Genomic DNA, 12,028 nt, shown 5'->3' with positions numbered 1-12,028 from the left:
TGATTTGTCACTAAATCTAATTAAGGAGAGAATTAAAAAGCTTAAAATTAAATCAGTTGAAAGCAATATTAAAAACGGCTGTGGGATTAGGGTTCATCTTTAGGGTTCGTGTTCTAAAACACAGAGAATTTAGGCAAGGATTTTCTATGACTCTGAAACTAGGATAGACACTCATAAGATTAACCAACTCTCGTCACGCTAATCATCTAATCACTCATTCATGGCAGGTAACTCTCGCTCTCATGCCAGACCAAGATCATGCATTTCAGATCGGAATCCATCTCGGCTTACGTATCCTCTGTAGGTAGCTTTCGTCGTATCTTTCTTCTCCTACGACGGTGTCGTCCATAAGATCCAGTTCAGGCAACCCAGATACAGCACTCTCGTGGTTTGGATTTAACCTAGGATCGGACTCTAGGTGATCAATCCAGAGTTACCGCTTTGAGATTTGGATGAATGGGAGAATCATGTAAAAATCGAAATCCTTTTTCCTAAAACCCTAGATGTCATTTGAACATGGGATCCCCTTTGATGGTTCCTTCACCCCATTCGGTGACTACTCAGACATGACTAAGTTAGACATCATCATCGGTTTAATAACTAGAAAGCAGAAAAGTAAAGAAACAAAAGTTGCAGAAAAAAATTCTCTTATTGAAGACAGTGTATGGCGATGAAAAAGCTTCTACGGATGCATAAAAATAAAACCTAAAACTACAAATGAGTTCTGTCTCAAAGAGAAGAAAAAGACTCCCTTACAAAAAACCTAAAAATGAGTATTTATAGTGTCTCTTCAAGTCTGGGCATCTAGGGCTTCTGAAGTTTGGAAACAGGTCCACTGGGGGTGAAACAACCTGAGCTGCGGTGGGAGTAGGCTTGGCCGCGGGTGAAAACTTTTGTCCTTGACGGAACTGTGTTGATTGGCCTTCAGTGCATTGATGATATATGGAGATCTGACCGTTGGATTGCTTTGATTCAAAGTATGTTGGAAATCTGGTTGTATCCTATATAATGTCTCCAAATTTGGGGATGATCAGACGGTGAGAAAGTTTTCTTTGGTTGCCAAACTTCTGACGGTCTGAATTTATCCAAAAATGTACTTTTGCTCCAAAATACACTCAAAAACTCCAAGTTTCCTGAAAAACCTTTTAAAACTCTAAAGGAAAATACTTATAAATAAAAACTGAGAGAAAACACCTGCATAAGATATTGAAAGTGATCCATAAAAGTGGTCAAAATCATGTGTTATCATGCTCATAACCAAATTCATTCAACAAACCCTTCAACCACAGCGTTTCTTTCACAGCCTTAGTTAGAGCCATATACTTAGATCTGTCGTTGATAGAGCCACAACCCTCTGTAGTCCAGATTTCCAGCTGATGGTGTGTCCAACGAGTGTAAATACTAATCCAGTCACTGATCTTCAATTCTCAGGATCTGCAGTGAAGTCTGCATCACAATAACCCACTATCTTGAACTCAGAACTTCTATTGTAAAACAGCCTTGTCTTAAATGTGCCTTTAATATATCTTAGCACCCATTTCACGCCAAGCCAGTGATCTTTGGTTGGTTGGCTCATGAATCTGCTAATGATACCAACCAAATAGGATAAGTCAAGCCTTATTCCGATCATTGCGTACATGATAATTCTCACCGCATTGGAGTAAGTGACATATTAAGAATTAGAAAACAGAAGAGTAGAGAGGGAAATTCTATCAAGTATCAAGGTCAAATTCGTTAGATAAAGAACCAATTTCTGCCATTAGCGAGGTTATTAAGATATTTGTTACTCTTAAACTTAATTGTATTCCATTGTAAATGCTAAGTCCAAGGCTCAAAGATGTCGACTTTCTTGAGTTTAAGACTCAACAAACCAAGAACCGAAGTGAGAGACAAACAAGAAACAGATGAAGACACCAACAGAGTTTTGAGAACAGAGGATATGAGAAGAAGAATATGAGATTTGCAGCGTAAAGAAAATAAGAGCACACACCCCAATTTAACAAGTTCACGATCTTGAGTAATCTCCATACCCAAGATCTTCTTTGCAGCTCCAATATCTTTCATTTCAAACTTATTACTGAGCTCCTTCTTTGACTGATCAATGGCTTCCTTGTTCTTTGCCACTACCAGCATATCATCAACATTGATGAGCAAATACATCATAGAACCATCTTGCAAAGTCTTCACTGGTGGGCCTCAGGGTCGCAGGTCTTTGCAGGCCCGTTGGTCCAGAGTTATACATTTATAAAACCCTTGTGCACAGATGTACGTTGTACGACTTAGGGTGTCGATCCACAAGGAAGATGTCGAATCAGCAAAAACTTCAAACTGGGATAAGTAAGCGAAGTCATAAACTCATGAAGGGTTTTGTGGTTTTTTGGTTTACGGGAAGTAAAACTAATCATAATCTAATATTTACGGAAAACTAAATGCAATGAAAATGAGTTGTAAAGGATTTCTAAAGGATGTTCGACTCAAACTAGGCTTCTAAATTCATAGGGGGCGACGCAGACTTCTCCGGTTTACCCTAATCGATGTTTAAGCATCTTCCGACTAGTCTCCGGGCAAAATGTCTTAATCTATTTCCAGAGATCTGCATTGAACTAGAATAAGCACATGTAAGGCTAACCAACTCTCGTCACCTTAACCAACTAATTATTTAAATACAACAATTAATTCTCGCTCTCATGCCGTGAATTAGATCATGCAATCACAACTGAATTCGTTTGCTCTCATCTTCTCTATAGGTAGCTTTCGACTCCTATAGAGGCTATGCTATTTTGAAGCTAGGTACGGATGATCTGATACAACACACTCGTGGCTTTGAACGATCTTAGGCTAAGAGATTAGGTCATGAATCTATTATCATGCAGTGTAAACAATTTAGAAGAGATGAGACCTATAATATGGTTGAGAGAACTAGAAATCCCAATCGAACATGTATCCCATCGATAACTCTTTAGAAACTTGAATCCTTGTGGCTCGGCATAGGTCCACCGCAGGTGAGAGTCTTCCGGAGCAGGTGGAATGCACTTTTGCCGCGAGTGAGAGTCTTCCGGGACTGGTGAAATTGGTAAAATTGCTCTTCACATATCTTTGATTGCACCGTTGGATTGTCCTGATGTAAAGTGCTATGGAAAGCTTGTTGGTTCCTCTTGAATGTCTCTAAATTTGAGCTAGATCAGACGGTGAGAAGGTTTTCATTTGAGGCTGGACTTCTGACGGTCTGACTCTTAGCTAAAAATATGGATTTCTTCCATTTTGTCATGATTTTCCCTAAGTTTCCTGAAAAGAGCCCTGAAACTACAAACATAGAAAAACTATAATAAAATTTCCTAAAACTAATTAAAACCTTTGAAAAATAATTTGAAATCATAGTAAAAATGGGTACAAATAATGTGTTATCATTAACATAGGCACAACTGTCATACTCACTTCTTACGAAACCAATCTCATTCATGTAATGATCAGTTTTTTCATTCCATTGCCTTGGTGGTTGCTTGAGACCATACAGAGACTGTTGAGAAGACATACCTCATCCTCTTTGAACATTGACTCATAACCTTCAGGTGGAGTCATGTAGATTTTCTCTTTCAGATCACCATGGAGGAATGCCGTTTTAACGTCAAGTTGCTCAAGTTCAAGATCTTCTTGAACCACCATTGAAAGCAAGATCCTTATGGATACATGCTTTACTACTGGATCAAATATCTCATGATAATCCACGCCTTCTCTCTGATCATAACCCTTTGCTATGAGTCTGGCCTTGAACCGAGGTTCCTCCACACCTGGAATCCGAAGTTTATACTTGTATATCTGATAACACCCGATTTTTACCATTTTTATGGATTGTTTCTAATGTCTTATGCAGGTGTTTCAACTCTGTTTTCAATGTTTATAACTGATTTCTATGTTTTAGAGTTTTAAAAGACTTTTAAAGGAAACTTGGATTTATGAAGTGCATTTTAGAGCAAATGTATTTTTTGGATAGATTCAGGCTATCAGAAGTTTGGCAACCAATAAAGACGTTCTCACCGTCTGATCATCCCCAAATCTGGAGACAACATATTGGAAACAACCAGCTTTCCAATGCAATTTGATTGGACACAATCCAACGGTTAGATCTCAGGATATCCCCAATTCACTGAAGGTGAATCAACACAGTCTGGAAGGTGAAACACTCCTCACCCGCGGCCGGAGGAGCTTGCACCGCGGCTATGACTTCCTCACCCATGGTGGACCAATTTTTGAGCCTCAGAAGCCCAACTCAACGCCCAAGTCATTGAAGCCCCAAAGAGAAGAGAGGCTATAAATACATTGTCTTTAGGTCTTTTACAACTTATCTTTTTTCATGCTTTAGAATAGAGTACCATTTTTTAGGTTAAAGGTTTTACTTTAATGCAATTGTAGAAGGCTTTCTCGCAAACTCTGTCTTCAATAGTTTTTCTTTATCCTTTATCTCTTTACTTACTTTATTTTATTTCAAACCAGTGATGATGTAGGCCGAGCACTTGCTGAACCGAGCACTTGCTGGAATACTTTTTTGTGGGCCACACACCAGGTAAGTCCTTATCATATATAGTATAAGTGAAGTAAATTTTTAGCTTTAAACCCTCTCATTCAATCTTAGGGTGGTTAATTACCCTTTACCCCTTCTTAAAAAATAATTAATATTTATCAATTAATTCATATTAAATTTAACATGATTAAAATTAAAAAAGATTTTTAACCCTATGCTGATTAAAAACGATCACCATTTTTGAGAATAAAAAAAAATCTAGATCGTAATCACAAATCTAGAACCCTATATATGTATCATTATTTACGTTTGTTATATTCTTGCTATATTTCACTTGGTTGTATGTTTTTTTACTTTCTTTAACGTTAGTAATATAACTCCATGGTTTTGTTCACTATTGCAGAAAGATTAAGAGGCTGCGTATAAGTGGTGCTTTGGCTTTCTAACATAATCGATTTTATGCTTTTGTATCGTTGAAAGTTTATCGTTATTGTTATTGGTTTTTTTATTGAGTTTAAGTGCTTTGGTTTCAAGTTGCTTTTTGTTCGTTCTCCGTCCGTCAAAACGAAAGCGTGGTGCCGTACCGGTTGTCCGATCTTCAGAGGCTGTAGCCTATCTAGCTATCCTGGGACACCAACAAAACTCAGGAACCGTATTTTTGTTAGGCCTTCTTCTGCTGCCATGGGGAATCATGCAAGATGTTCTCTTTTTCACAATGACAATAACGGAGTCGAACGTTGCGGTTACCCAGGTTTTGTTAAATCAGATAATTTTCTGTTTAGTTTTAATCTAATAGCTACAGCCTACAGGTGTCTCTCGGTTGATCCTGGTCTATACGATTCAATGATATTCGTGAAGATCCTTCGTGTTTGGACACATAATTCACATCTGTCAGGAAGAAGGCTCAAGCTTGAATTATGTGACCAGCAGGTTTGCTATATTTGTACGTCTGTTATGGTAATGTTTCAGAGTATTAAATGTATTAACGTGTTTGTTGTACAGGGTATGAAGATACAAGCGACTGTCTCTATATTAAGCTAGAATGTTAGACAGAGCACATGATTTCTATCTATCATACCGCTGGCTTCACTGCCATTGTTAATTTTTGGGCTTGAATTCAATTCTCGCTCATTTGAATGGGTTTTTGTGTTAGTGTCTCTTGTGTTCAGTGTTTGGATATTTATGTGTATTCATGGATTTTCATTTTGTTTTTCCGTTTCAGTAGGAAAGGCTGAGATTGTTTTTATCACTCTCTTAGATTTGGTTGCTCTTGGATATTTTTTGGGTTCTTTTATTTTACTTGCGGGGAAGACGGTGAAAAAGAACAAGAAGAAGAACAAGAAGAAGAACGTAACTATTGGTACTTTGATCTTTTGCACATTCCTCAGACTAAGATCTTTTTTCTTCTGAGTCATTTCATCTCCATTTTTTCCAATTGAACTTGAACTATTTTAGTATTATTTGAGATCAACATTGTTTTTTTTTGTTTCTTCATTGTGGTTTATGGGAAGGGGAAAAAAATCATGAAGGAGTTTTTAGCGTGTTGATGAATCTTATAAGGCTTAGATTGCAATTAAGAATAAGAGAGAAAATGGCTGCCATAATTACCTGGAGAGTACCCACGTTTGATTGTAATGCTAGCGAAAAACTAAAATTCTGTATTTTACCGATAACCATACTGGAAGTAAGAATTAGATGATTGTCTGGTTGGCTTTTCAAATTAGGAAATAGTAAAAAAAAAAAAATCATCTAAACATAGGAAATGGGATTTCATAATTATGGTTTTTGGATCATGGAGCGACTATTGCATTTGATTATCGTTTCAGCACTTGAATTTCCCTTTTCTCATTTTGTTGATACGAACCAAATATGTTTTCCCTTGGTGTTAGAGCTTTGCTTGCTCAGGTTTCACAAGAGATGTATATTTTAGCTTTAGGTAACACTAACCTTATTTGGTCTTATAAGTAAATAAATATCTTCCTCTTTTAGTTTATTTACGGGCTACACCGGTTTCAATAGGAATAGCATTGAAGTACACTTTATGTAGACGTTTGCTTTAAGTTCCCCTGTTGCTATGTGTTAGAAAAACCTTGAAACGATTATATGACTCACAAACGAGAACCTGTAAATTTTAGTTGCAATTATGGCATTTCAAATTATAGATGGATCAGGAGAGGAGTTGGGACCTTCTATGATTAGCATGGTTGATCCAAATTGTCCTCTTCAAATTATGTTTGTTTTCTGTGCAATTGTGTCACAGGTCCGTTTCTTTGATTCATAATTGATCACCGTGCTGAATGATATTATGGTTCACTGACCCATCTCTTAGATTCATCGTACTGAACTCATCATTTTTTTACCACAGATGGGAAGCTCTCAGGCCTTAAAAAGAGAGATAACACCAGATGAAACAAGAAGAGTCACAAGTACAAAGGAAAAAGAATTTCTCTGGGAAATATTCGAGTAGTAATTTGCATCATCCCTGTAATTTGTTTCAAGTTGCTGGAACTGCATTTCAAAAACGTTTCATGTTTGACTAGAGATCCAAAAAAAAAGCACATAAGACACACTGATACAATGGTTAAAATGATGAAGATGTTTTAAAGGAAAACAAAATGTGTGATCAATATGAATAAAGAAAAGTAAAAGATAGCGAAAATGTTTGAAAGTTAAACTAAGAGAACAAAAGAAGAGAGGAGCAGTTCAAAGAGACAAAACTAAACTTATGTAGAAACTATATATTATGAAGGATAAGAAGAAGAAGAACATGTTGAAGATTCTCGAGGAGCAAAGAAGGGAGATCTAAATTAGGAATCTAGAGATACATAAATTTAAAGCCTTTGAGTATATGTAGTTAATCGATAAAGTATCAATATTAATTAGTTTCTTTTGTGTTCTGATTTATATGTAATATTGTTGATAAAGAAGTTAAAACCTTCACGTACATGTAAGTGTGATAGATGGAGTTTAAAAATTGATGAATATGTAATTTTAATTTTATGTCTTACATTGCTGTTAATTTGTATTCAGTCTGGTATGATAACAAATTCAATTGTCTAAAGTTTTGGATTTCGTTTTATAAACTTTATGCCCGCATAAAGCGCGGGCTAACCACCTAATAACCTTTTAAAATAATTTTTTTCTTAGAAAGATACCTTTTTAAAAGAGTAGAAAAGGACTTTTGGATCAAAATAATATTTTTTTTTTTCATCTCTCCCAAAAAACTTGGAGATTTTGAGTAAAAACCAGATCTCAAATCTGTTGGTTTTTCAAACGGCTATAAACGGCTAGCTCAACGGATACATTAACAGATATATTAACAGATCTATTATTTCCGTCGGAAATCCATTGGAAATTTTCCGACGGAAGAAATATAAATATCAAAAATTATATACAGATATTAACGGATATGTATCCATTGGAAATCGGTCATAAATTTGGTATGAGTTCTGACCGATTTCTGACGACGATCAAAAAATCGACTACTTTTAACATCGGTTGGAAATCCGTTGGAATTTCCGACGTGTTTCCAACGACCTATAAAAGGTCGGTATTTGTGAGATTTTTGTCGAGAAGCCGTCGGAAATTTTCAACCGCTTCAAAATCGTCGAAAATCCACCGGAATCGTGATATTTTCTTGTAGTGATATGCACTATATGTGATTGCTTTTAGGAAAACTTTGAAGAGATTAATTATGTTACTTTTATCAACAATGCTCCATATAACCTGATTTCTCCACTGAGGATGAAATCTGGAGTAAATTGTTTCTTGGTTTCCAGGTTTTGAGGAATCAGGTTCCATAATATCCAAACAATCTACTATTGAAAGAAAGATATCTGAAGAATCACTAATTGGGTATATAGATAAACAAATGTCAATATAATGTAGCTATCTCTTCTATATAGTTAATTAACATTCATTCATTTGTCAAAAAAAAAAAAACATTTTCCGATGAGTTATGGATTTTAAAGCTTTACTAGATTCTATTTTGTGCACCTACACGAGAAATTTATCTTTTTTAATTTAGTTTTATAATTAATTTGTGTTTTTATAAATATAATATATTTTTTTAATAAGTGACACGGATTTTTTGTGTTTTAGATAAAATTTATTTTTTGGATTATTTTTTCTAATAAATTTGATCATAATTATAAAACCAACATTTTAATCCATATGTTTTATTCATTCGAAAAGGACCATGATTATAAAAACACGATTCATAACCCGTCTTTTGGAATTTGTTTTATCAAATTTCATAATATAATTTATGTTTTTATGTATAGATATAATTATTAGTATAGATATAATTTTCTAATTGTTTCTGTAGATTTAGTTTTTTTTTAACTGCAGATTTAAAGTTTTTTAGTATTAAAATGACCGCAATTATAAAACTATAATTATAATATGTCCGTTCATAGTAATCCAAAAAGAACTGCAACTATATAAACATAATTCTAACACGTCCGTTTATATTACCATCTAATGTAAATATTTATTAAAAATTTGAGATGTGTTAATAGATTTTTTTGGCATAGAATGTATTATATAGTTTTTTAAAATTTTAATCCATAATTGAGTATGCAATATCTTTTATTTATTTTATGTTTTTCTGTATGAAAAAAATATAATTTTGGTATACATGTATGATTCAAAACAATGATTTTAGCCACCCAAAAGTTTTGGCCAGTTTTGTTATATATAATTTCAGTTATATATTTTATTAAAAATTAGTTTTAATACCTAAATTATTCATTGGATTTTTACCCATCATTTTGTTATTATTTTGCAAATAAAGCATAATCATAAATATTTTATATAATTAACATAAATATCATATCATTTAAATTATTATAAATATTTTATATTTTAAATATGACTATTATTTTTCATAGGTGAGTTCATTTTTATTTTCAAAAAAAATATTTCGTATTCTTAAGAAATTTTTTAATGTATAGATATTATTTAAAATAAAATATTCAAATTTAATCTATATTTTTGTAAAGTTAATAACTGATATTTAAGAAAAACTTTCTTAAGTTTGATAAAAGCAGAGTAAAAACAAAGTTTTTGTAAAGTTAAAAACAGAGTAAAACCAAAGTTTGATATTTAACAAAATCCAAATCTAAATTAATATTTTAATTTTAGAATTAAATTTATATATAAAATAATTTTTTATTAATAATTGACTGAATTAGTCTGTTTGACAATATAAATAGCATCTATCTAGAAAAAGAATTGACTTAAATGTTTTTTTTTTGTTTGGACATAAAAAATATTTCTGTTTTAATATAATAGATAATTTGATGTGGCAATAAGAAGAAGTATATATGTATTAATATTTTAATTTGATTGGTTGAGATTTTAAATGAGTTGTCAATATTACAATCAATAAATAATCTGAACTGTCAAGTTATGGAGAGGCATTATGTTTTTATTATATTGATTACATAATTATCTATTTAAATTTATATAATGAAATAAAATTCATTTATATATAACCGTAATACTGATTTGGCGCACCAAACCGAATCTGATGGTATATATTTAAATAACTATGTTGATGCCATCACAATTCTGTCTGAGAGTCTCCAAGAGAGATCAGCTTCGTGAACTATGGCGTTAAACGTGATCAAGATCTCTCGAGTTAGCCCTGCAACGCAACTTGTTGACCCGCTCATTCTCCCACTCACTTTCTTCGATTTCTTTTGGCTAAAACTCAATCCTACGAAGAGAATCACCTTTTACAGGCTCACTGAGTCATCTCGCGACTCTTTCTACTCGGTGATCCTCCCCAAGCTCGAGCTATCCCTTTCTCTTGTTCTCACACACTTTCTCCCTCTCACCGGTCACCTCAAGTGGGACCCACAAGATCATAAGCCGCACATCATCGTCTTGCCGCAAGACTCTGTCTCTCTCACAGTGTCTGAGACCGAGGCCGATTTCTCGCTTCTTTCCAGCAAAGGGCTCCGTCACCAGACTGAGTTACTCGCTCTAGCGCCCGAGTTACCGGTTTACTCTGACTCCGCCTCTGTTTTTACTCTGCAAATCACTTTGTTTCCAAACCAAGGCTTTTGCATTGGAATCACACTCCACCATGCTGCCATGGACGGCAAAACTGTGGTAAGATTTCTAAGATCATGGGCTCACATCTGCAAACACGGATCAATGCCGCAAGATTTTCATTTGCCTATGCTTTTAGATCGTACGGCCATCAATGTTCCAGCGGAACTAGAATCGAAGATTTTCCAACTCCCACTGTTTCTCCCACAAGACAATGAAAATCTAAGAACCCTAAAGTTTCTTCCAGTCAAAAATATTGATGATGTCCTCAGGATCACGCTCGAGCTGACTCTGGAGAACGTGAAGAAACTCAGAGAGCGAGCCAAAACCGGGTCAACTCGATCGGATCTTCACCTGTCAACTTTCGTAGTCACCTACGCCTATGTATTGACCTGTATGGTGAAGGCACGTGGAGTCGACGCAGAACAACCAGTTCCTTTCACTTACGTTGCTGATTTCAGAGACAGGTTAGACCCTCCGGTTCCTGTGACTTACTTCGGAAACTGCGTGTTACCAATCCATATCTCCAGTTATAAAGCAAAGACGTTTTGGGAGAAGATGGGTTTGCCAATGGAGTTGAGGTTCTCAGCGATTCGATCAGAGACTTGAGTTCACGAGGTGTTGAGTCAATATGGGAGTTGTATGAGGAAGGATTTAAAAAGATTGAACGAGGTACACAGAAGTTGATCGTTGCTGGCTCTAACAAGTTTAAGGTCTATGGGACGGATTTCGGGTGGGGAAGACCCGTTAGTACTGAGAATATATCCAACAGCGTAAACGTTCTCTTCTCTTTGTCGGAGAGGAGGGATGAGACCGGTGGTGCAGAGATTAGCATGTGTTTGAAGAAATGTGAGATGGATGTTTTTGTTTCTGTATTTCAAAATGGATTGTAAAACTAAAAAGAAAAAATGGTTTTTTTTAATAATTTGAATGTAAAATTTATTCCATAAAAAAACTGTTTTACAGTGAATGCAATTTCATGTTGAAAATTATTTTTTGAATACATAGAAAGCTTATGTTAAATGGAAAACCAAAGGACCATACCATCTTCGTACGAGAGAGAGCTTAATCGATTAAGGACGTTTTTATCGATGCATCTGATATGATGATACAAGAGGTTGGTAATCATTCTTTATTATTTTTAATCATCTCTATATTATTATTTGAGTAAACAGTTACATAAATAAATCTTTATTTATAAGGTATTACATATTATTTTATATAAATAAACGTTTATTTATAAAATCATATATATGAAAGTAGGTGAATTTTCTCTATAACTTACCACATCAGCAATTGAGAAGCTGACATATGTCATTTCACATAATTATCAAAACATAAATTTAAAAATTAAAAATTAAAAAGTAATTAATACAATTAATTTTAACATAACTTTTATTTTTAATGTTTATCTCATATGTATTTATATCATAACTATTAAGTTACATT

General features: G+C 34.3%; 1 pseudogene; it reads left to right on the top strand.

Annotated features, from left to right (window-relative positions):
• The first annotated feature begins 10,132 nt into the window (after positions 1-10,132).
• On the top strand, positions 10,133-11,472 carry LOC18022265 (annotated as a pseudogene).
• The last annotated feature ends 556 nt before the right edge of the window (positions 11,473-12,028 follow it).

Source organism: Eutrema salsugineum, unplaced genomic scaffold, assembly GCF_000478725.1.
Source record: "Eutrema salsugineum unplaced genomic scaffold, Eutsalg1_0 scaffold_15, whole genome shotgun sequence".
Lineage (NCBI taxonomy): Eukaryota > Viridiplantae > Streptophyta > Magnoliopsida > Brassicales > Brassicaceae > Eutrema > Eutrema salsugineum.
The sequence above is the reverse complement of the archived record's forward strand: the minus strand, read 5'-3'. Positions and strand labels throughout refer to the sequence as shown.